The sequence below is a fragment of the Triticum urartu genome, chromosome 1A (assembly GCF_056163025.1).
Source record: "Triticum urartu cultivar PI428250 chromosome 1A, HENAU_Tu73, whole genome shotgun sequence".
Classification (NCBI taxonomy): domain Eukaryota; kingdom Viridiplantae; phylum Streptophyta; class Magnoliopsida; order Poales; family Poaceae; genus Triticum; species Triticum urartu.
In genome coordinates, this window is record NC_141873.1 from 316,728,602 (window position 1) to 316,749,968 (window position 21,367).

The window sequence follows — 21,367 nt, forward strand, 5'->3', positions numbered from 1 at the left end:
GACCAGCTCGGCATTGGCTTAACAGCTTGCCAGCAGAATCAATTGGTTGCTGGGAGGACCTGGAAGCCGCATTCCTCGACAATTTCAAGGGCACTTATGTGCGACCACCAGACGCCGATGACCTTAGCCACATAATTCAGCAGCCAGAGGAATCGGCCAGACAATTCTGGACACGGTTCCTAACCAAGAAAAATCAAATCATCGACTGTCCGGACGCAGAGGCCCTAGCAGCCTTCAAGCATAACATCCGCGACGAGTGGCTTGCACGGCACCTAGGACAGGAAAAGCCGAAATCTATGGCAGCCCTCACGACACTTATGACCCGCTTTTGCGCGGGAGAAGACAGCTGGCTAGCTCGCAGCAATAACATGACCAAGAGCCCTGGTAATTCGGATACCAAGGACAATAGTGGCAGGTCGCGTCGCAACAAGCAAAAGCGCCGCATTAACGGCGACAATGCTGAGGATACGGCAGTTAATGCCGGATTCAGAGGCTCTAAACCCGGTCAGCGGAAAAATCCATTCAAAAGAAATACTCTGGGCCCGTCCAGTTTGGACCGAATACTCGACCACTCATGCCAAATACATGGCACCCCCGAAAAACCATCCAATCACACCAACAGGGATTGTTGGGTGTTCAAGCAGGCAGGCAAGTTAAATGCCGAAAGCAGAGACAAGGGGCTGCATAGTGATGACGAGGAGGAGCCCCGGCCACCGAACAACAGTGGACAGAAAGGTTTTCCCCCACAAGTGCGGACGGTGAACATGATATACGCAACCCACGTCCCCAAGAGGGAGCGGAAGCGTGCGCTAAGGGACGTATACGCGATGGAGCCAGTCGCCCCAAAGTTCAACCCATGGTCTTCCTGCCCGATCACTTTTGATCGAAGGGACCACCCCACTAGCATCCGTCATGGCGGATTCGCCGCATTGGTTCTAGACCCAATTATTGATGGATTTCACCTCACTAGAGTCCTTATGGATGGCGGCAGCAGCCTGAACCTGCTTTACCAGGATACAGTGCGGAAAATGGGCATCGATCCCTCGAGGATTAAACCCACTAAAACGACCTTTAAAGGCGTCATACCAGGTGTAGAGGCCAACTGTACAGGCTCAGTTACACTTGAAGTGGTCTTCGGATCTCCGAATAATTTCTGAAGCAAGGAGTTACTCTTCGACATAGTCCCGTTCCGCAGTGGCTATCACGCACTGCTCGGGCGAACTGCATTTGCCAAGTTCAATGCGGTGCCGCACCACGCATACCTCAAGCTCAAGATGCCAGGCCCTCGAGGAGTCATCACGGTCAATGGAAACACCGAACGCTCTCTCCGAACGGAGGAGCATACGGCGGCTATCGGAGCGGAAGTACAAAGCAGCCTCTCAAGGCAATTCTCCAGTCCGGCCACTAAACGTTTGGACACCGTTAAACGTGCCCGGAGTAACCTACAACAAGACCGCCTGGCATGTTCCGAGCAAGCGTAGCAATGCGGCCCCAACCCCAGCCCTCGTGAACTTGCGAAACCAGTGTCGCGCGTACATAACTACGCTTTGGAAATACCATGGGCACAGGGGGAGGGGCACCATCACGGCACCCCCGAAACGCGGCTTAAACCACACTAGGGGCTACCGATTTCTTAACTTTCTCTTATTTTTAGGACTCCATTCTTCGGAAGGCTTGTCCGCAGTACAATTGCCGCACAAACGATACAACCAGGGAAGCAGAAAGCTACGCCGCACTATGGAACTCTAAGGTGGTCTCTATAACGAGCAGTATACCTGTTTCACTTAACATTCCGCATCTCGCCCCTGGAAAGGACATGTTAAATAGTCCCATCTTTTGCTTATTGCAGTATTTGTATCGTTCTGCTTTGATCGCAACTTTTTTTAAATAAACAATGCATAGCTTCCGTCTATTATCGCATTACTCTTTTTTACGAATGTATGTTCATTAATGACATGTTGCACCCGTACACTTTGGTACGGCCAATACGCCAGGGGATTAAGTACCCCACAATAAGGTGTGAGAAGTCCGAACACTTTCACAAGTGCGGCACCCCGAACTTATAGCATTATATGCATTGGCTCTGAATCATGTCTTGGGTCAATAGTTGGGTTTGTCCGGCTCCTATGTTTTGGTACCTTATGTTCCGTTATATCGGCTAAGGTAGCACTAGGAGAACTACTGCGATTGTGCCCCAGTTGAGCTAGGCTAAGCACCTCAGTAGAGAAAGCTAAAACTGACCGTCATGATGAGGCGAGAGCTGGTCGCTGTTCGAGAGGTTTTTGAGTCCCTAAAGACTTATGCCGCTTAGAGCGAGGAGTCGGCTTTATCCGGCCTAGGCGTGGATAGCGCCCCGAACTCAGTCTTCCAAACACTAGGGGCTTCGCCGAAATTGAAAATTATATAATTCTATGGCCAAGTGAGAGTGTTCAAGCATTATAGTCCGATTGCCTTGTTCGTTGTGTTGAGCGCCTCCCTCGAAGCACCCAAGAATGGGAAAAGGAGCACTCATGTTTATCCCGAACACCCCAGCACTCGTGGCATGGGGGCAGAAGCCGACGACTCGCCATCTCTCAAATTTGATAAACGGCCGCACAGAAGGTACTATTTTAAATTCAAAAGTGTTGCTTAGCGCATATGAACAAGTTTTCAGCATACAGGATCACAAATGCGAGTTTACTCAAATATTACATCTTTGGAGCATTCATCCGCTATAAGGTGGGCACCCTTCAGGACGCCCTCATAATACGCTTCCGGGATGCGATGCTCCTTGCCCGGTGGCGGCCCGTCCTTCACCAGCTTCTCCGCATCCATCTTGCCCCAGTGCACTTTAGCACGGGCAAGCGCCCTATGGGCACCTTCGATGCAGACGGCGCGCTTGACTACTTCAAGCCGTGGACAGGCATCCACCAGCCGCCTCACCAGCCCGAAGTAGCTCCCAGGCAGATTCTCTCCAGGCCAAAGCCGAACTATGAGGCCCTTTATGGCCTGTTCGGCCACCTTGTGGAGCTCGACCATTTGCTTCAGCTGGTCGCTCAAAGGCACCAGGTGTCCGGCCTCAGCATACTGAGACCAGAACACCTTCTCCATCGAGCTCCCCTCCTCGGCTCGGTAGTAGTAAGCAGCATCAGACGCACTGTAGGGCAAATCTGCGAATGCTCCTGGAGAGCTCCGGACTCAGGTAAGTAACAAGTAATTCACTTTCACGTGCTTGCTTTGCATAATGAATGCCTTACCCGCCGCTATCTTCTTCATATCTCCAATTTCTTGGAGGGCTTTAAGCACCTCCAGCAAATTATCCGGTGCCTCCAGTTGGACGGAGGTCACCGGCTCGGCAGGCTTGCTCCTCTCGGAAGGAGGCTGCCTGCCGGAGTCCGGAACCATTGACGGTTCTGGTGCGGTGTCCGGCTCAAGGCCGGACTCGGAGCCCTTGGGGGTTTTATCCCCTTTACGCCTGGAGTCCGGGGGGTCACCTTGCGGCGCCTCCAGGACCACCTCCTCCTGGCTTGGAACCTGTTGGGACGCCACCTCGGCGTCGTCCGTAGGGTGGGGGGAGGTAGCCGTCGGAAGCGAATTCACGTCCGACGAATCTAGCGAGCCGCTCGACGACTCATCGAGCCCGGCCTTGGGCGGACGGCATAGTCATATTCGGCGTAAGGAGGAGCTGTGCAAGAAAGGAACACTATGAATTGCTCTGGTGTCCAAATACTTACAATCTCGCCAGGGGCTTGGCCCTGTGCGGCCACTCCTCTTCGCCGTCGTCGGTGTTGGTGGAGTAGTCTGGAGGAAGGGTCTTCCCCTTATTGGACCCTTCGGCCTCCCCAGTTGGGGCGGCCTTCCTTTTCTTCCCTTCCCCCGCTGGATGGGGAGAGGTCTCTTCTTCCTCCTCCTCGTCTTCACGGGAGGAGTGCGCCTTGGAGTCGTCGGATGATGAATCCGACACCTCCCGGCGCCGGGCACTCTTTCGAGTCCCCGTGGCCTTCTTCTTGGCCTTCTTCTTCGGCACCATGTAGGGTGCCGGAACCAGCAGCTTCGCCAAGCGAGCATCCATTGGGCCTTCGGGAAAAGGAGCCGGACAGTTGATCTGTCCGGACGTCTCCTGCCAATCCTGTCAAAGGTAAGGGAGCTTAGATCCCGCATGTACTCAAACTATGAAAAACTAATACCCCGTAAAAGGTAAAAACAGCTTACCGCACGAGTGTGACGCTGCGTGCTGAATCCGCGATCCTCGGTAGCGGATGCGGGGGCCTCGGCACCCTTGAAGAGCACCTTCCAGGCATCTTCATATGTCGTGTCGAAGAGCCTGCTCAGAGTTCGGTGCTGCGCCGGGTCGAACTCCCACAGGTTGAAAGCCCGTTGTTGACACGGGAGGATCCGGCGGATGAGCATAACCTGGACTACGTTGACAAGTTTGAGCTTCTTGTCCACCAGGGTCTGGACGCATGTTTGGAGTCCGGTCAGCTCTCCTTTTTTACCCCACGACAGGCCCATCTCTTTCCAGGAGGCGAGCCGCGTAGGGGGTCTGGATCGGAACTCGGGGGCTGCGACCCATTCAGGGTCGCGCGGCTCGGTGATGTAAAACCACCCCGATTGCCACCCCTTTAGGTGTTGGAAATATTCCCTAGAGGCAATAATAAAATGGTTATTATTATATTTATTTGTTTGTGATAATTGTCTATTGTTCATGCTATAATTGTGTTATCCGGAAATCATAATACATGTGTGAATACATAGACCACAACACGTCCCTAGTGAGCCTCTAGTTGACTAGCTCATTGATCAAAAGATAGTCATGGTTTCCTGACTATGGACATTGGATGTCATTGATAACGGGATCACATCATTAGGAGAATGATGTGATGGACAAGACCCAATCCTAAGCATAGCTCAAAGATCGTGTAATTCGTTTGCTATAGCTTTTCAGAATGTCAAGTATCATTTCCTTAGACCATGAGATTGTGCAACTCCCGGATACCGTAGGAGTGCTTTGGGTGTGCCAAATGTCACAATGTAATTGGGTGACTATAAAGGTACACTACAGGTATCTCCGAAAGTGTCTGTTGGGTTAGCACGAATCGAGACTGGGATTTGTCACTCCGTATGACAGAGAGGTATCTCTGGGCCCACTTGGTAATGCATCATCATAATGATCTCAATGTGACCAAGTGGTTGATCACGGGATCATGCATTACGGTACGAGTAAAGTGACTTGCCGGTAACGAGATTGAACGAGGTATTGGGATACCGACGATCGAGTCTCGGGCAAATAACGTACCGATTGACAAAGGGAATTGTATACGGATTGATTGAATCCTCGACATCGTGGTTCATCCGATGAGATAATCGAGGAGCATGTGGGAGCCAACATGGGTATCCAGATCCCGCTGTTGGTTATTGACCGGAGAGTCATCTCGGTCATGTCTGCGTGTCTCCCGAACCCGTAGGGTCTACACACTTAAGGTTCGGTGACGCTAGGGTTGTTGAGATATTAGTATACGGTAACCCGAAAGTTGTTCAGAGTCCCGGATGAGATCCTGGACGTCATGAGGAGTTCCGGAATGGTCCGTAGGTGAAGATTTATATATAGGAAGCCAAGTTTCGGCCATCGGGAAAGTTTCGGGGGTACTCGGTATTGTACCGGAACCACCGGAAGGGTCCCGGGGGTCCACCGGGTGGGGCCACCTATCCCGGAGGGCCCCATGGGCTGAAGTGGGAGGGGAACCAGCCCCTAGTGGGCTGGTGCACCCCCCTTGGGCCTCCCCCTGCGCCTAGGGTTGGAAACCCTAGGGGTGGGGGGCGCCCCACTTGGCTTGGGGGGCAAGCCACCCCCTTGCCCCCCCCTTGGAGATTGGATCTCCTAGGGCCAGCGCCCCCCCTAGGGACCCTATATATAGTGGGGGGGAGGGAGGGCAGCCGCACCCTAGCCCCTGGCCTCTCCCTCTCCCTCCCGTGACACTCCTCCCTTTCCCTGTGCTTGGCGAAGCCCTGCCGAGATCACCGTTGCTTCCACCACCACGCCGTCGTGCTGCTGGATCTTCATCAACCTCTCCTTCCCCCTTGCTGGATCAAGTTGGAGGAGACGTCTTCCCAACCGTACGTGTGTTCAACGTGGAGGTGCCGTCCGTTCGGCGCTAGGTCATCGGTGATTTGGATCACGACGAGTACGACTCCATCAACCCCGTTCTCTTGAACGCTTCCGCGCACAATCTACAAGGGTATGTAGATGCACTCCTCTGTCCCTCATTGCTAGATGACTCCATAGATTGATCTTGGTGATGCGTAGAAAATTTTAAAATTCTGCGACGTGATCGCCGTCGGCACGCTACCTCTACATTTACCTACGGGATTAGTTTTAAACCTCAATAATTGTTATTTAGTGCCAGCTTTGAGCATGAACATTGTATCAGGATCTCGTTTAATTCGAGATGGCTACTCATTTAAATCCGAGAATAATGGTTGTTCTATTTATATGAGAGATATGTTTTATGGTAATGCTCCATTGGTGAATGGTTTATTCTTAATGAATCTCGAGTGTAATGTTACACATATTCATAGTGTGAATACCAAAAGATGTAAAGTTGATAATGATAGTCCCACATACTTGTGGCACTGCCGCCTTGGTCACATAGGTGTCAAACGCATGAAGAAGCTCCATGCAGATGGACTTTTGGAGTCTCTTGATTACGAATCTTTTGACACGTGCGAACCATGCCTCATGGGTAAAATGACCAAGACTCCGTTCTCAAGAACAATGGAGCGAGCAACCAACTTATTGGAAATCATACATACTGATGTGTGCGGTCCAATGAGTGTTGAGGCTCGCGGTGGCTATCGTTATGTTCTCACCCTCACTAATGACTTGAGTAGATATGGATATGTCTACTTAATGAAACACAAGTCTGAGACCTTTGAAAAGTTCAAGGAATTTCAGAGTGAGGTTGAGAATCAACGTGACAAGAAAATCAAGTTCTTGCGATCAGATCGTGGGGGAGAATACTTGAGTCACGAATTTGGCACTCACTTAAGGAAATGTGGAATAGTTTCACAACTCACGCCGCCTGGAACACCTCAGCGTAATGGTGTGTCCGAACGTCGTAATCGCACTCTATTGGATATGGTGTGATCTATGATGTCTCTTACCGATTTACCGCTGTCATTTTGGGGCTATGCTTTAGAGACTGCCGCATTCACTTTAAATAGGGCTCCGTCGAAATCCGTTGAGACGACACCGTATGAATTATGGTTTGGGAAGAAACCTAAGTTGTCGTTTCTAAAAGTTTGGGGATGCGATGCTTATGTCAAGAAACTTCAACCTGAAAAGCTCGAACCCAAATCGGAAAAATGCGTCTTCATAGGATATCCTAAAGAAACTATTGGGTATACCTTCTACCTCGGATCCGAAGGCAAGATCTTTGTTGCCAAGAATGGGTCCTTTCTAGAGAAAGAGTTTCTCTCGAAAGAAATAAGTGGGAGGAAAGTAGAACTTGATGAAGTATTACCTCTTGAACCGGTAAGTGGCGCAGCTCAAGAAAATGTTCCTGAGGTGCCTGCACCGACTAGAGAGGAAGTTAATGATGATGATCATGAAACTTCAGATCAAGTTGCTACTGAACTTCGTAGGTCCACGAGGTCACGTTCCGCACCAGAGTGGTACGGCAACCCTGTCTTGGAAATCATGTTGTTAGACAACGGTGAACCTTCGAATTATGAAGAAGCGATGGCGGGCCCGGATTCCGACAAATGGCTGGAAGCCATGAAATCCGAGATAGGATCCATGTATGAAAATGAAGTATGGACTTTGACTGACTTGCCCGATGATCGGCGAGCCATAGAAAATAAATGGATCTTTAAGAAGAAGACAGACGCGGATGGTAACGTAACCATCTATAAAGCTCGGCTTGTCGCTAAGGGTTATCGACAAGTTCAAGGGGTTGACTATGATGAGACTTTCTCACCCGTAGCGAAGCTGAAGTCCATCCGAATCATGTTAGCAATTGTCGCATTCTATGATTATGAGATATGGCAAATGGATGTCAAAACGGCATTCCTTAATGGTTTCCTTAAGGAAGAATTGTATATGATGCAGCCGGAAGGTTTTGTCGATCCTAAGAATGATGACAAGGTGTGCAAGCTCCAACGCTCGATTTATGGGCTGGTGCAAGCATCTCGGAGTTGGAACATTCGTTTTGATGAGATGATTAAAGCGTTTGGGTTTACGCAGACTTATGGAGAAGCCTGCATTTACAAGAAAGTGAGTGGGAGCTCTGTAGCATTTCTCATATTGTATGTGGATGACATACTGTTGATGGGAAATGATATAGAATTCTTGGAAAGCATAAAGGCCTACTTGAACAAGTGTTTTTCAATGAAGGATCTTGGAGAAGCTGCTTATATATTAGGCATCAAGATCTATAGAGATAGATCGAGACGCCTCATTGGTCTTTCACAGAGTACGTACCTTGACAAGATATTGAAGAAGTTCAAAATGGATCAGTCAAAGAAGGGGTTCTTGCCTGTATTGCAAGGTACGAGATTGAGCATGACTCAATGCCCGACCACGGCAGAAGATAGAGAAAAGAAGAGTGTCGTCCCCTATGCCTCGGCCATAGGGTCTGTCATGTATGCTATGCTGTGTACCAGACCAGATGTAAACCTTGTCGTAAGTTTGGTAGGAAGGTACCAAAGTAATCCCTGCATGGAACACTGGACAGCAGTCAAGAATATCCTGAAGTACCTGAAAAGGACTAAGGATATGTTTCTCGTTTATGGAGGTGACGAAGAGCTCGTCGTAAAGGGTTACGTCGATGCTAGCTTCGACACAGATCTGGATGACTCTAAGTCACAAACCGGATACGTGTATATTTTGAATGGCGGGGCAGTAAGCTGGTGCAGTTGCAAGCAAAGCATTATGGCGGGATCTACATGTGAAGCGGAGTACATGGCAGCCTCGGAGGCAGCACAAGAGGCAATCTGGGTGAAGGAGTTCATTACTGACCTAGGAGTCATACCCAATGCGTCAGGCCTGATGACTCTCTTCTGTGACAACACTGGAGCTATTGCCCTTGCCAAGGAGCCTAGGTTTCACATGAAGACCAGGTATATCAAGCGTCGCTTCAACTCCATTCGTGAAAGTTTTCAAAATGGAGACATGGATATTTGTAAAGTACATACGGACCTGAATGTGGCAGATCCGTTGACTAAACCTCTCCCTAGAGCAAAACATGATCAACACCAGAACTGCATGGGTGTTCGATTCATCACAATGTAACTAGACTATTGACTCTAGTGCAAGTGCGAGACTGTTGGAAATATGCCCTAGAGGCAATAATAAAATGGTTATTATTATATTTCTTTGTTCGTGATAATTGTCTATTGTTCATGCTATAATTGTGTTATCCGGAAATCGTAATACATGTGTGAATACATAGACCACAACACGTCCCTAGTGAGCCTCTAGTTGACTAGCTCGTTGATCAAAAGATAGTCATGGTTCCCTGACTATGGACATTGGATGTCATTGATAACGGGATCACATCATTAGGAGAATGATGTGATGGACAAGACCCAATCCTAAGCATAGCTCAAAGATCGTGTAGTTCATTTGCTATAGCTTTTCCGAATGTCAAGTATCATTTCCTTAGACCATGAGATTGTGCAACTCCCGGATACCGTAGGAGTGCTTTGGGTGTGCCAAACGTCACAACGTAACTGGGTGACTATAAAGGTACACTACAGGTATCTCCGAAAGTGTCTGTTGGGTTGGCACGAATCGAGACTGGGATTTGTCACTCCGTATGACGGAGAGGTATCTTTGGGCCCACTCGGTAATGCATCATCATAATGAGCTCAATGTGACCAAGTGGTTGATCACGGGATCATGCATTACGATACGAGTAAAGTGAATTGCCGGTAACGAGATTGAACGAGGTATTGGGATACCGACGATCGAGTCTCGGGCAAGTAACGTACCGATTGACAAAGGGAATTGTATACGGATTGATTGAATCCTCGACATCGTGGTTCATCCGATGAGATCATCGAGGAGCATGTGGGAGCAAACATGGGTATCCAGATCCCGCTGTTGGTTATTGACCGGAGAGTCGTCTCGGTCATGTCTGCGTGTCTCCCGAACCCGTAGGGTTTACACACTTAAGGTTCGGTGACGCTAGGGTTGTTGAGATATTAGTATACGGTAACCCGAAAGTTGTTCGGAGTCCCGGATGAGATCCCAGACGTCACGAGGAGTTCCAGAATGGTCCGGAGGTGAAGATTTATATATAGGAAGTCAAGTTTCGGCCATCGGGAAAGTTTTGGGGGTACTCGGTATTGTGCCGGGACCACCGGAAGGGTCCCGGGGGTCCACCGGGTGGGGCCACCTATCCCGGAGGGCCCCATGGGCTGAAGTGGGAGGGGAACCATCCCCTAGTGGGCTGGTGCGCCCCCCTTGGGCCTCCCCCTGTGCCTAGGTTTGGAAACCCTAGGGGTGGGGGGCGCCCCACTTGGCTTGGGGGGCAAGCCACCCCCTTGGCCCCCCCCCTCCTGGAGATTGGATCTCCTAGGGCCGGCGCCCCCCCTAGGGACCCTATATATAGTGGGGGGAGGGAGGGCAGCCGCACCCTAGCCCCTGGCCTCTCCCTCTCCCTCCCGTGACACTCCTCCCTCTCCCTGTGCTTGGCGAAGCCCTGCCGAGATCACCGTTGCTTCCACCACCACGCCGTCATGCTGCTGGATCTTCATCAACCTCTCCTTCCCCCTTGCTGGATCAAGTTGGAGGAGACGTCTTCCCAACCGTACGTGTGTTGAACGCGGAGGTGACGTCCGTTCGGCGCTAGGTCATCGGTGATTTGGATCACGATGAGTACAACTCCATCAACCCCGTTCTCTTGAACGCTTCCGCGCGCGATCTACAAGGGTATGTAGATGCACTCCTCTCTCCCTCGTTGCTAGATGACTCCATAGATTGATCTTGGTGATGCGTAGAAAATTTTAAAATTCTGCTACGTTCCCCAACATTAGGGTCTCCACGAAGGAGCCCTCGAGCCATAGGACGTTGGGCATCTTGCCCACCATGGCGCCTCCGCACTCCGCCTGGGTGTCACGCACCACCTTCGGCTTGACATTGAAAGTCTTGAGCCATAGGCCAAAATGGGGGCGGATGTGGAGGAAAGCCTCGCACACGACGATAAACGCCGAGATGTTGAGGACAAAGTTCGGGGCCAGATCATGGAAATCCAGGCCATAGTAGAACACGAGCCCCCGGACAAATGGGTGGAGAGGGAAGCCCAGTCCGCGGAGGAAATGGGAGAGGAACACCACCCTCTCATGGGGCCTAGGAGTGGGGATGAGCTGCCCCTCTTCGGGAAGCTGGTGCGCAATGTCGTTAGACAAGTATCCGGCCTTCCTCAGTTTTTTGATGAGTCCCTCCGTGATGGAGGAGACCATCCACTTGCCTCCCGCTATGGACATGGCTGGAGAAGGTTGAGGTGGGATGTGCGGACTTGGGCGCTGGAGCTCGAGTGCACGGAAATGGATAGGCAAAGGAGGAAGAAGGCGTGGATGAAAAGGTGGATCCTTATCCCCTTATATGGGCGGACGCGACTATGCGTCCCCACCAGCCTGGTAAAACTCGCTTATCTCCCAAGCGTCGTAACCAATGGCGCGGTTGGGTTACCCACGCCCGTATTGATGAGAATCCCGGAGTAAGGGGACACGATCTCTGCTTTGACAAGACGTGCCAAGGAAACCGCCTCGCTAAACGCGCTGAGGTGGGATAGTGAAACGATTCAAATAAAGACTTGGCCGTGGTGTGATGTCACGCTACGGAATACATCAGTAGATTAGATTTGTGTAAATATTATTCTCTCTATGGCAATATGTGGAAACTTATTTTGCAGAGCCGGACACTACCTTTGTGTTCAAAATCTTCTATGAAGTACTTGGAGGAGGAACCCGCCTTGCAATGCCGAAGACAATCTGCGCGCCGGACTCGTCGTCATTGAAGCCTGGTTCAGGGGCTACTGAGGGAGTCCTAGATTAGGGGGTGTCCGGATAGCCGGACTATACCTTTGACCGGACTCCTGGACTATGAAGATACAAGATTGAAGACTTAGTCCCGTGTCCGGAAGGGACTTTCCTTGGCGTGGAAAGCAAGCTTGGCGATACGGATATGTAGATCTCCTACCATTGTAACCGACTCTGTGGAACCCTAGCCCTCTCCGGTGTCTATATAAATCGGAGGATTTTAGTCCGTAGGACGAAAAAAAATCATACCATAGGCTAGCTTCTAGGGTTTAGCCTCCTCGATCTCGTGGTAGATCCACTCTTGTATTACCCATATCATCAATATTAATCAAGCAGGACGTAGGGTTTTACCTCCATCAAGAGGGACCGAACCTGGGTAAAACATCGTGTTCCCTGCCTCCTGTTACCATCCGCCTAGACGCACAGTTCGGGACCCCCTACCCGAGATCCGCCGGTTTTGACACCGACAATGATCATCTCATACAATAACGTATATCACATCATGTCTTGACCATATCACATCACAGCATGCCCTGCAAAAACAAGTTAGACATCCTCTACTTTGTTGTTGCAAGTTTTACATGGCTGCTACGGGCTTCTAGTAAGAATCGTTCTTACCTACGCATCAAAACCACAACGGTGTTTCGTCAAGTTTTCTATTTTAACCTTCAACAAGGACAGACCGTAGTCAAATTAGATTCAACTAAAGTTGGAGAAACAGACACCCGCCAGCCACCTTTATGCAAAACTAGTTGCATGTCTATCGGTGCAACGGGTCTCATGAACGTGGTCATGTAAGGTTGGTCCGGGCCGCTTCACCCAACAATACCGCTGAATCAAAGTAAGACGTTGGTGGTAATTAGTATGACTATCACCGCCCACAATTCTTTGTGTTCTACTCGTGCATATCATCTACGCATAGACCTGGCTCGGATGCCACTGTTGGGGAACGTAGCATGGAATTTCAAAAAAAATCATACGCTCATGCAAGATCTATCTAGGAGATGCATAGCAACGAGAGGGGGAGAGTGTGTCCACGTACCCTCGTAGACCGAAAGCGGAAGCGTTTGACAACGTGGTTGATGTAGTCGAACTTGTTCTTGTTCCGACCAATCAAGCACCGAACGTACGACACCTTCGAGTTCTGGACACGTTCAGCTTGATGACATCCCTAGAACTCTTGATCCAGCAAAGTGTCGAGGGAGAGTTTTGTCAGCACGACGGTGTGGTGACAGTGATGGTGAAGTGATCCGCGTAGGGCTTAACATAAGCACTACGACAATATGATCGGAGGCATAAACTACTGTGCAGGGGGGGCCGCACACGGTTAACAATGTTTATTGTGTGTTATAGCGGTGCCCCCCCCTTCATATATGTAGGTTGGAGGGGAGGAGAGGCAACCAAGGGGACGCCCCAAGTAGGAGGAATCCTACTTGGGGTCCTCCCAATTCGGCCTCCCCCTTTCCTATTCCTATTTGGAGTAGGAAGGGAAGAGGGGGAAGGGGGAATCCTATTCCCTATTTTCTTTCCTTCTTCCCCTTTTCTACTCCAATTTGGCCAGCCCATATGGGAGGGACGCACCAGCCCCTTAGGGGCTGGTCTGTCCCCCTCTTGGCCCATTAAGGCCCATGTAGTTGCCGGGGGGATGCCCGGAACCCGTTCCAATGACCCGATATGCACCCGGTACCCCCGAAACACTTTCGGTGTCCGAATATCATCGACCAATATATGAATCTTTACCTCTTGACCATTTCGAGACTCCTCGTCATGTCCGTGATCTCATCTGGGACTCCGAACAACATTCTGTCACCAAATCACATAACTCATATTATACAAAATCGCCATCAAACATTAACCATGTAGACATGACCGAGACACCATGTAGACATGACCGAGACACCTCTCCGGTCAATAACGAATAGCAGAACCTGGATGCTCATTTTGGTTCCTACATATTCTACGAAGATCTTTATCGGTCGAACCGGTATGACAACATTGTAGGATCTAGAAGTAGATGTGTCTAGAGGGGGGATTAGACACTTAGTGCTAAAGTAGCAATTTTTAATCTTTTTCGGTTTAAGTGGAGTTTAGGCACAATTTCAGCACACACAATACATATCAAGCAAGCATGCAAGGAGTATATGAGCAGCGGAATGTAAAGCATGCAACTTGCAAGAATGTAAAGGGAAGGGTTTGGAAAGATCAAATGCAATTGGAGACACGGATGTTTTTCCCGTGGTTCGGATAGGTGGTGCTATCCTACATCCACGTTGATGGAGACTTCAACCCACGAAGGGTAACGGTTGCGCGAGTCCACACAGGGCTCCACCCAAGGGCAACGGTTGCGCGAGTCCACGAAGGGCTCCACCCACGAAGGGTCCATGAAGAAGCAACCACCCACAAAGGGTCCACGAAGAAGCAACCTTGTCTATCCCACCATGGCCATCGCCCACGAAGGACTTGCCTCACTAGCGGTAGATCTTCATGAAGTAGGCGATCTCCTTGCCCTTACAAACTCCTTGGTTCAACTCCACAATCTTGTCGGAGGCTCCCAAGTGACACCTAGCCAATCTAGGAGACACCACTCTCCAAGAAGTAACAAATGGTGTGTAGGTAATGAACTCCTTGCTCTTGTGCTTCAAATGATAGTCTCCCCAACACTCAACTCTCTCTCATAGGATTTGGATTTGGTGGAAAGAAGATTTGAGTGGAAAGCAACTTGGGAAGGCTAGAGATCAAGATTCATATGGTAGGAATGGAATGTCTTGATCTCAACACATGAGTAGGTGGTTCTCTCTCAGAACAAATGAGTTGGAATGATGTGTGTGTTCTGATGGCTCTCTCACTAAATGAGAAAGAGGTGGAGGGGTATATATAGCCTCCACACAAAATCCAACCGTTACACAGTTTTCCAATCTCGGTGGGACCGAAAACTCGGTCTGACCGAAATAGTAAACCTAGTGACCGTTAGGAATTTCGGTGGGACTGACATGCAACTCTGTAGGACCGATTCGGTTAGGGTTTGGGCATAACGTAATCTCGGTGAGACCGATTACACAAACTCGGTGAGACCGAATTTGGTAATTAGCTAACCAGAGAGTTGGTCAGGCAAACTCGGTGGGACCGATTTGCTCTTTCGGTGAGACCGAGTGGAACTCGGTGAGACCAAAAAGTTACAAAAGGGAAACACTGAGTTTACATTGCAATCTCGGTGGGACCGATTACAATATTGCAATGAGAAACAGAGAGTTTGCAACCCCATCTCGGTGGGACCGAGATCCTTATCGGTAGAACCGAATTGCTAGGGTTTGGCAGTGGCTAATGACAAGTGAAACTCGGTGGCGCCGGATAGGAAGAATCGGTAGGACCGAGTTTGGCTTAGGGTTTAGGTCATATGTGGATATGGGAAAGTAGTTGAGGATTTTGGAGCATATCATTAAGCACATGAAGCAAGAGGCTCATTAAGCAACACCTCATCCCTCCTTAATAGTATTGGCTTTTCCTATGGACTCAATGTGATCTTGGATCACTAAAATATAAAATGAAGAGTCTTGAGCTTTTGAGCTTGAGCCAATCCATTGTCCTTAGCATTTTGAGGGTTCCCACAACCTTTAGTCCATGCCACTCCATCGTTGAACTTATCTGAAACATGCTAGATAGAAGTGTTAGTCCAACAAGAGATATGTTGTCATCAATTATCAAAACCACCTAGGGAGCACTTGTGCTTTCAAACATACGTTATTCCCTTTGTCATCAGTATGTTACTTGCCCGAGATTCGATCGTCAGTATCTTCATACCTAGTTCAATCTCATTACCGGCAAGTCTTTTTACTCGTTCCGTAATACATCATCCCGCAACTAACTCATTAGTCACTTTTCTTGCAAGGTTTCTTATGACGTGTATTATCGAGAGGGACCGGAGATACCTCTCTGATACTTGGAGTGACAAATCCTAATCTCGATCTATGCCAACCCAACAAACACCTTCGGAGATACCTGTAGAGCATCTTTATAATCACCCAGTTACGTTGTGACGTTTGATAGCACACAATCTATTCCTCCGGTATCCGGGAGTTGCATAATCTCATAGTCAAAGGAATATGTATATGACATGAAGAAAGCAATAGCAATAAAACTTAACGATCATTATGCTAAGCTAACGGATGGGTCTTGTCCATCACATCATTCTCCTAATGATGTGATCTCGTTCATCAAATGACAACACATGTCTATGGTTAGGAAACTTAACCATCTTTGATTAACGAGCTAGTCTAGTAGAGGCTTACTAGGGACACGATGTTTTGTCTATGTATCCACACATGTATCAAGTTTCCGGTTAATACAATTCTATCATGAATATTAAAAATTTATCATGATATAAGGAAATATAAAATAATAACTTTATTATTGCCTCTAGGGCATATTTCCTTCAGTAAATAGTTTAGTTGCCTACCAATACCATACTGTTAAAGTTGTTTACCGTAGAGTGGAAAGTTGCATAACATGTCCTCTAAGTTGTCTACCTCAGAAACCAAGTTTGTCTCCTAGAACGCAAAGCCACTAAGAGAAACTCCAATGCGCTGACCCAAACGGGACACACATTTTGTCCGGTTTTCATCTATTTGGGTCGGCCGCCCGCTCGGCGTCTGCCCTGTTTTTGTTTTGGGTCGGCTGTGTGCCCAACACGCGCGACCCATTTCATGTGAGCGCATAAATTTAAAAGGCATGCAGCCATAGATCATGCCAGCGGCCATGCCATCGCCCAAAGTTCATGCCGGCACCATGCCAGCGGATGGCATATAATGCTAGCCTCCAAAAAACCACCACATGTTCATGCTGGCGCACTTGCCAGCGGCCGGCACACATGCCAGCACACAAAAGGGGCAGGAATTCGACCACACCATGTCAGACGTGGTCATGCCAGCACACTTGTTGGCATACAAAGAAGGGATGGCACTCTCCGCCATAGATCACTTATCGTCGAACTTGAGCATGTCGGCCTGCATCTTCTTCAACCATGGCCTCTTCCTCGGTGGCACGGTGTTCAGGTCCACCTTCATGATCTCCACCCTCGTCATCATGCTAGCGAGCGCCACTTCTTTTGCCTTGGTCTTGGCATTGGCGGCCTCGATCTCGAGCATCTTGGCTTTCTTCTCCGTCTCCATCTCAAGCATCTTGGCTTGCTTCTCTGCCTCCATCTCAAGCCTCCTCCTCTGAATCTCCATGGAGGCATTCATTTGCTCTTCCTTGTCTTGCCGGCGCTTCTCCTCCCTTGAGTCCTTTTTGCACATCATGCCCTCCACGGTTGCAAGCAAGGTGATCGACGCCGCATCCTGCTTGTCCTCCTTCTTGGAGTTGGCCTTCCCACGTGGCTATGGCTTTTCGCCCTCCCCAACTTCCTCCACAGCTGCCTTCCCCCCACACACCATGAGGGCGGCATATTGCGCCTTGAACTTCTCCCCGTTGATGACCATCCAACAATGGGAGAGGTTGAAGGACTTGCCACCATGTTGGACCTTGAATGCCTCCAAAGCTTGGACCTACAAATGAATAACATGCAAGCATATGGGAAAATGGAGGTGCAAATGGCATGCAAGCATAACGGGAACGGAAACGAAGAGGGGCGCACGTATACCATATCTTGCATGCCGATGCTACTCACAGAGCGTGCCTTGATGCTCTCAAGGGCGGCACAAAACGTGTTGCACTCTTTTGTATCACCCTCCATCGCTTCGAAAGGGACACCCACCCACGCTTGCTGTGCATTTGGTACGACACAAACTTCTTGCATTCATGGAACTCACGATGGACACGAATCCAAAAGGTTGATGCCTTTTGTTTGGCGTCGACCTTGGGGTCTTGCCCAATGTCCCTCCAACACTCACAAAGGAGCTTGTACTCGGATGGCGTGTATGCCTTCGTCCGCTTGCTCTTGCGCTTCGACTTTGCCCCGGCGGCTTGGCAAGCTCGTCCTCGAACAAAGGCTCTCCGTCGATGTCCATTTCATCCTCTTCCTTGAGGTCGTAGTCCTCCGGGAACTCGTGGTCGAGCGGAAAGCCGCCGGGCTGACCCGATCTTCCATGAAGGCATCGTGCATGCCAGCTTGATCATAGGACACCGACGTGAATGGCGCTCGGCCGTCTTGGCTTTGGGTGTCATCGGGATCGTAGGCAGCCACGGCAGCATCGCCAGCAGAGCCAGCGGCCGCTGCACCATCTTCGAAGATGATGTTCTTGTTGATGAAACGGTTGGTCGTTTCATCGTCGCCGACGGCCAGCATTCTGTCGAGCAGGTTCCGGGCGCCGGGGAGCACGTTGGCTGGCATATCCCGCGGGCGTTTCCTCGCCTCTCCCGAGGGTGATACACCGGCCACCGGCGTGGCGTTGAGGCCGATGGACACGGGCGTGGACGGCACCACCACGCTCACCTCTGCGGGCATTCCTCAGAGAAGCGGGAGGTTTGCGGATAGACATGGAAGCCAGGAATCGCGTGCGTGACAGACGCGCGCGGCGACTCTGGCGGCACCATCCGAGGAAATGCGGACGAGCCCGTGCTGGCCGCGGCCAAGGCGGCGTTGATGAGCCTGTGTTGGCCAGGGTTTAACCCTAGGTAGATCAGGGCCTCCCTCGTTGCCGCAGCGACTTGGGCGTTGGTTTCCTCCTGTTGTGCGGCGGCGGTGAGGGCGGCGACGGCCGCTTCTTCGTCCCTTGCGTCCGCCGCGTGCCTCCGGTCCTTCCTCTTGGCCGACTGCACGGCCCGCTCCTCGGGCGTCAGCTGCTTCTTCTTCTTGGGCGGCGCGGCGGTCTTGTGAGGGGCGCGGGGCTTGCCTTTGCCGGAGGGGGCGGAGGTGAGGCCGAACGAGGCGAGGGAGGCGGCAACATCGAGGGTCGGCGCGTCGTCCATGGCGAGCAGGTGGGAGCGCGATCGGGCGGGGATGTTTTAGGAAAGTGGAGGGAAATGGTGGCCGTTGTGCCACCGACTGACGGGTCAGGGAAGGAGTAGACGCGCGTCCGTTTCGTGTCCACGGCGACGCAAATCAGACTCAAAATTGAGTTGGGAATAGGTCGACAGATGAACGAAAAGCGGACACGCGTTCGTTTGAGTCGGCGCGTTTGGCTGACTTTTTTGTCTGCGGCGACCAAACAAACACGCGCAGATGAAATGAATTGGGGCGTTGGAGTTGCTCTAAGCTCCTGATTAACACAACCCCCTTGCCATAACCGGATTGATCCAGACGCAAGGTGGCAGCCGCTGCCATCATCACCATCTGCAACCGGGGCCGTCACTGGGAGACGCTTAGCAAATTCAATTTGTTTTAGACCCTCTCTCCGGTTTTTATCATCTAAAACAAATACCATTCACCTCTTGGGTCGTTTTGGGCCGGTATCAGGCTGCAAGTGGGATCGTACATGGGAGTCCCACCTTTAGCCCACTTAGTCCCAGTAGGTTTAGTGGGAATAACTGGACCTCCCATCAGAACATACACAAATTATGTGGGCACAAATGGGATCCCACGTAATCCACAGTGAGCTTAGTTACTCAATTAAGCTTGGAAAGAATTTCAATGTGTCGCTGTTGGATCTGGACACCAAGTGGGGGAAGAACACCTCGCTACACACAGGCCAGCGAGACGGGGTGGAGCGCGCATACGGGGCAGCAGGGGGCACCTTGCACACCTGCTCCGGCCAGCAGCAGGATACGAGAACAACGCAGATCCGATCGAAGACGGGCGAGGCGGAGAGGATCCACCGCGCGGGAGCACCACACCAGGGGGAGGGGACGGCTGCTGCTGGGCACGGGCCAGCGAGGCGGGGGTGGAGGCCGCGCGCGCCGTGCACAGGAGCGCCCGCTGCTGAGCACAGGCCAGCAAGGTGGGGGTGGATGGCGCATGCGCCGCGCGCACAGGAGCACGCTGCGGCGGCGGCCATTGCTCGTGCTACGGCCCCGCCCTCTTTCGGGGTTGTGTTAATAGGGCAAGGTGGGCTTCCAATGGGACTAGTGGGATTGCCGGATTCTAATGGGAGCCCACTAAGTCAATTTAAGTGGGATGGGCTATTTAGTCCCACTTGATCCAACCTCCACCTGCAGCCTGAGGCCGGTATGTCTTCAGTTTCTGTTGCGTACGCCGCAAAGTCGTGATGCAGTTTTTTGTTCTGTGGTAGTGTTGTTGAATTTTTTTTTTCTTCTTTTGTGCTGAGGTTAACTTGCTGTGTGGTTGCGTGAGTGCGCAAAGTTCAGACGAAGCAAGCGGCCTTGTGCTTGGCTCGTGATTCACGAGTGAGCAGAGTAACAGTTTGAAGCTTAGCTTTGGTTGGGCCTAATGAGACCAGAAACTAATTTAATTTTAATTTTAATTTTAATGTGCTCAAAAATAGATGGAAAAAACAAAACTACGACATCGAGGACTGCAAACTTGGGACAAGCTTAATTTTGCTCATCTCGGATGTTTGCAGTGCCTCTATGCCGTGGTTTCGTTAACCATCAAACGAGCTAACTCGGCCTCACCTCCTGTGGAAACTCCTCTGCGCCCTGGGACTTTTATACTGCGCGTTTGACTCATGCGCTGTGTGGCTGGGCGATGTGGGACTAAACGAATGCACTACCGCGTCATGCCCACCCGAGAACCTCTGGCTCCGGGCTTCATTTGGTGCTGGGATAATCGACATTATACTAATGATAGTGTTTTTTTAATTCATTTGTGATAAAGTCATTACGAATAACAGTGTTGTTTCTCTAACCAAATACAAGCCCGTTCTTGCCGTTTAAAGGCATCTTCAATGATAACCCTCAAATCATTCACATTTGGCTGGAGCAAACGGTCCGGACGCGTTGTATCATCCAACACGATACCTCATATGTCCACGGATCGATTCGGACATCAGTTTTCTTACAGATCAAAGGCAAACTTCCACGTAAGCGTCTGACATTCAAGTCCCACCCAAAACCCTCTGCACGATATCCTCAATGGACGTGTCGCTTCCTACGTCATGCCAGCTCAGAGCCACAACGGCAAGCATTTGATGCCGCTCGATGTGACCGGGCGGGAGGGTGACACTGACTGACGTGACTAGACGGGTGACCCCGCTTCAATATTGACATGTCTTTCCAAGAAACCAACTCCAGCCGCGACACCATATTGAAGAGGGTTGACCGTTCGTTCGCCTGGCCACGGCTATTTAAGCATGGCGCCGCCCACGTCGCGCTCTCCACATCTTCGCGCCCACTCTTTTCTTCATCCAGTCACTAGCGATGGGCAACTTCTAGGCCTCGGTGCCGGCAGGCGGATCCGGATCCGACTCTGGATCTTGGCATCGCCGTCTCGCTTTCTGGGGCCCTCTTCCTCCAC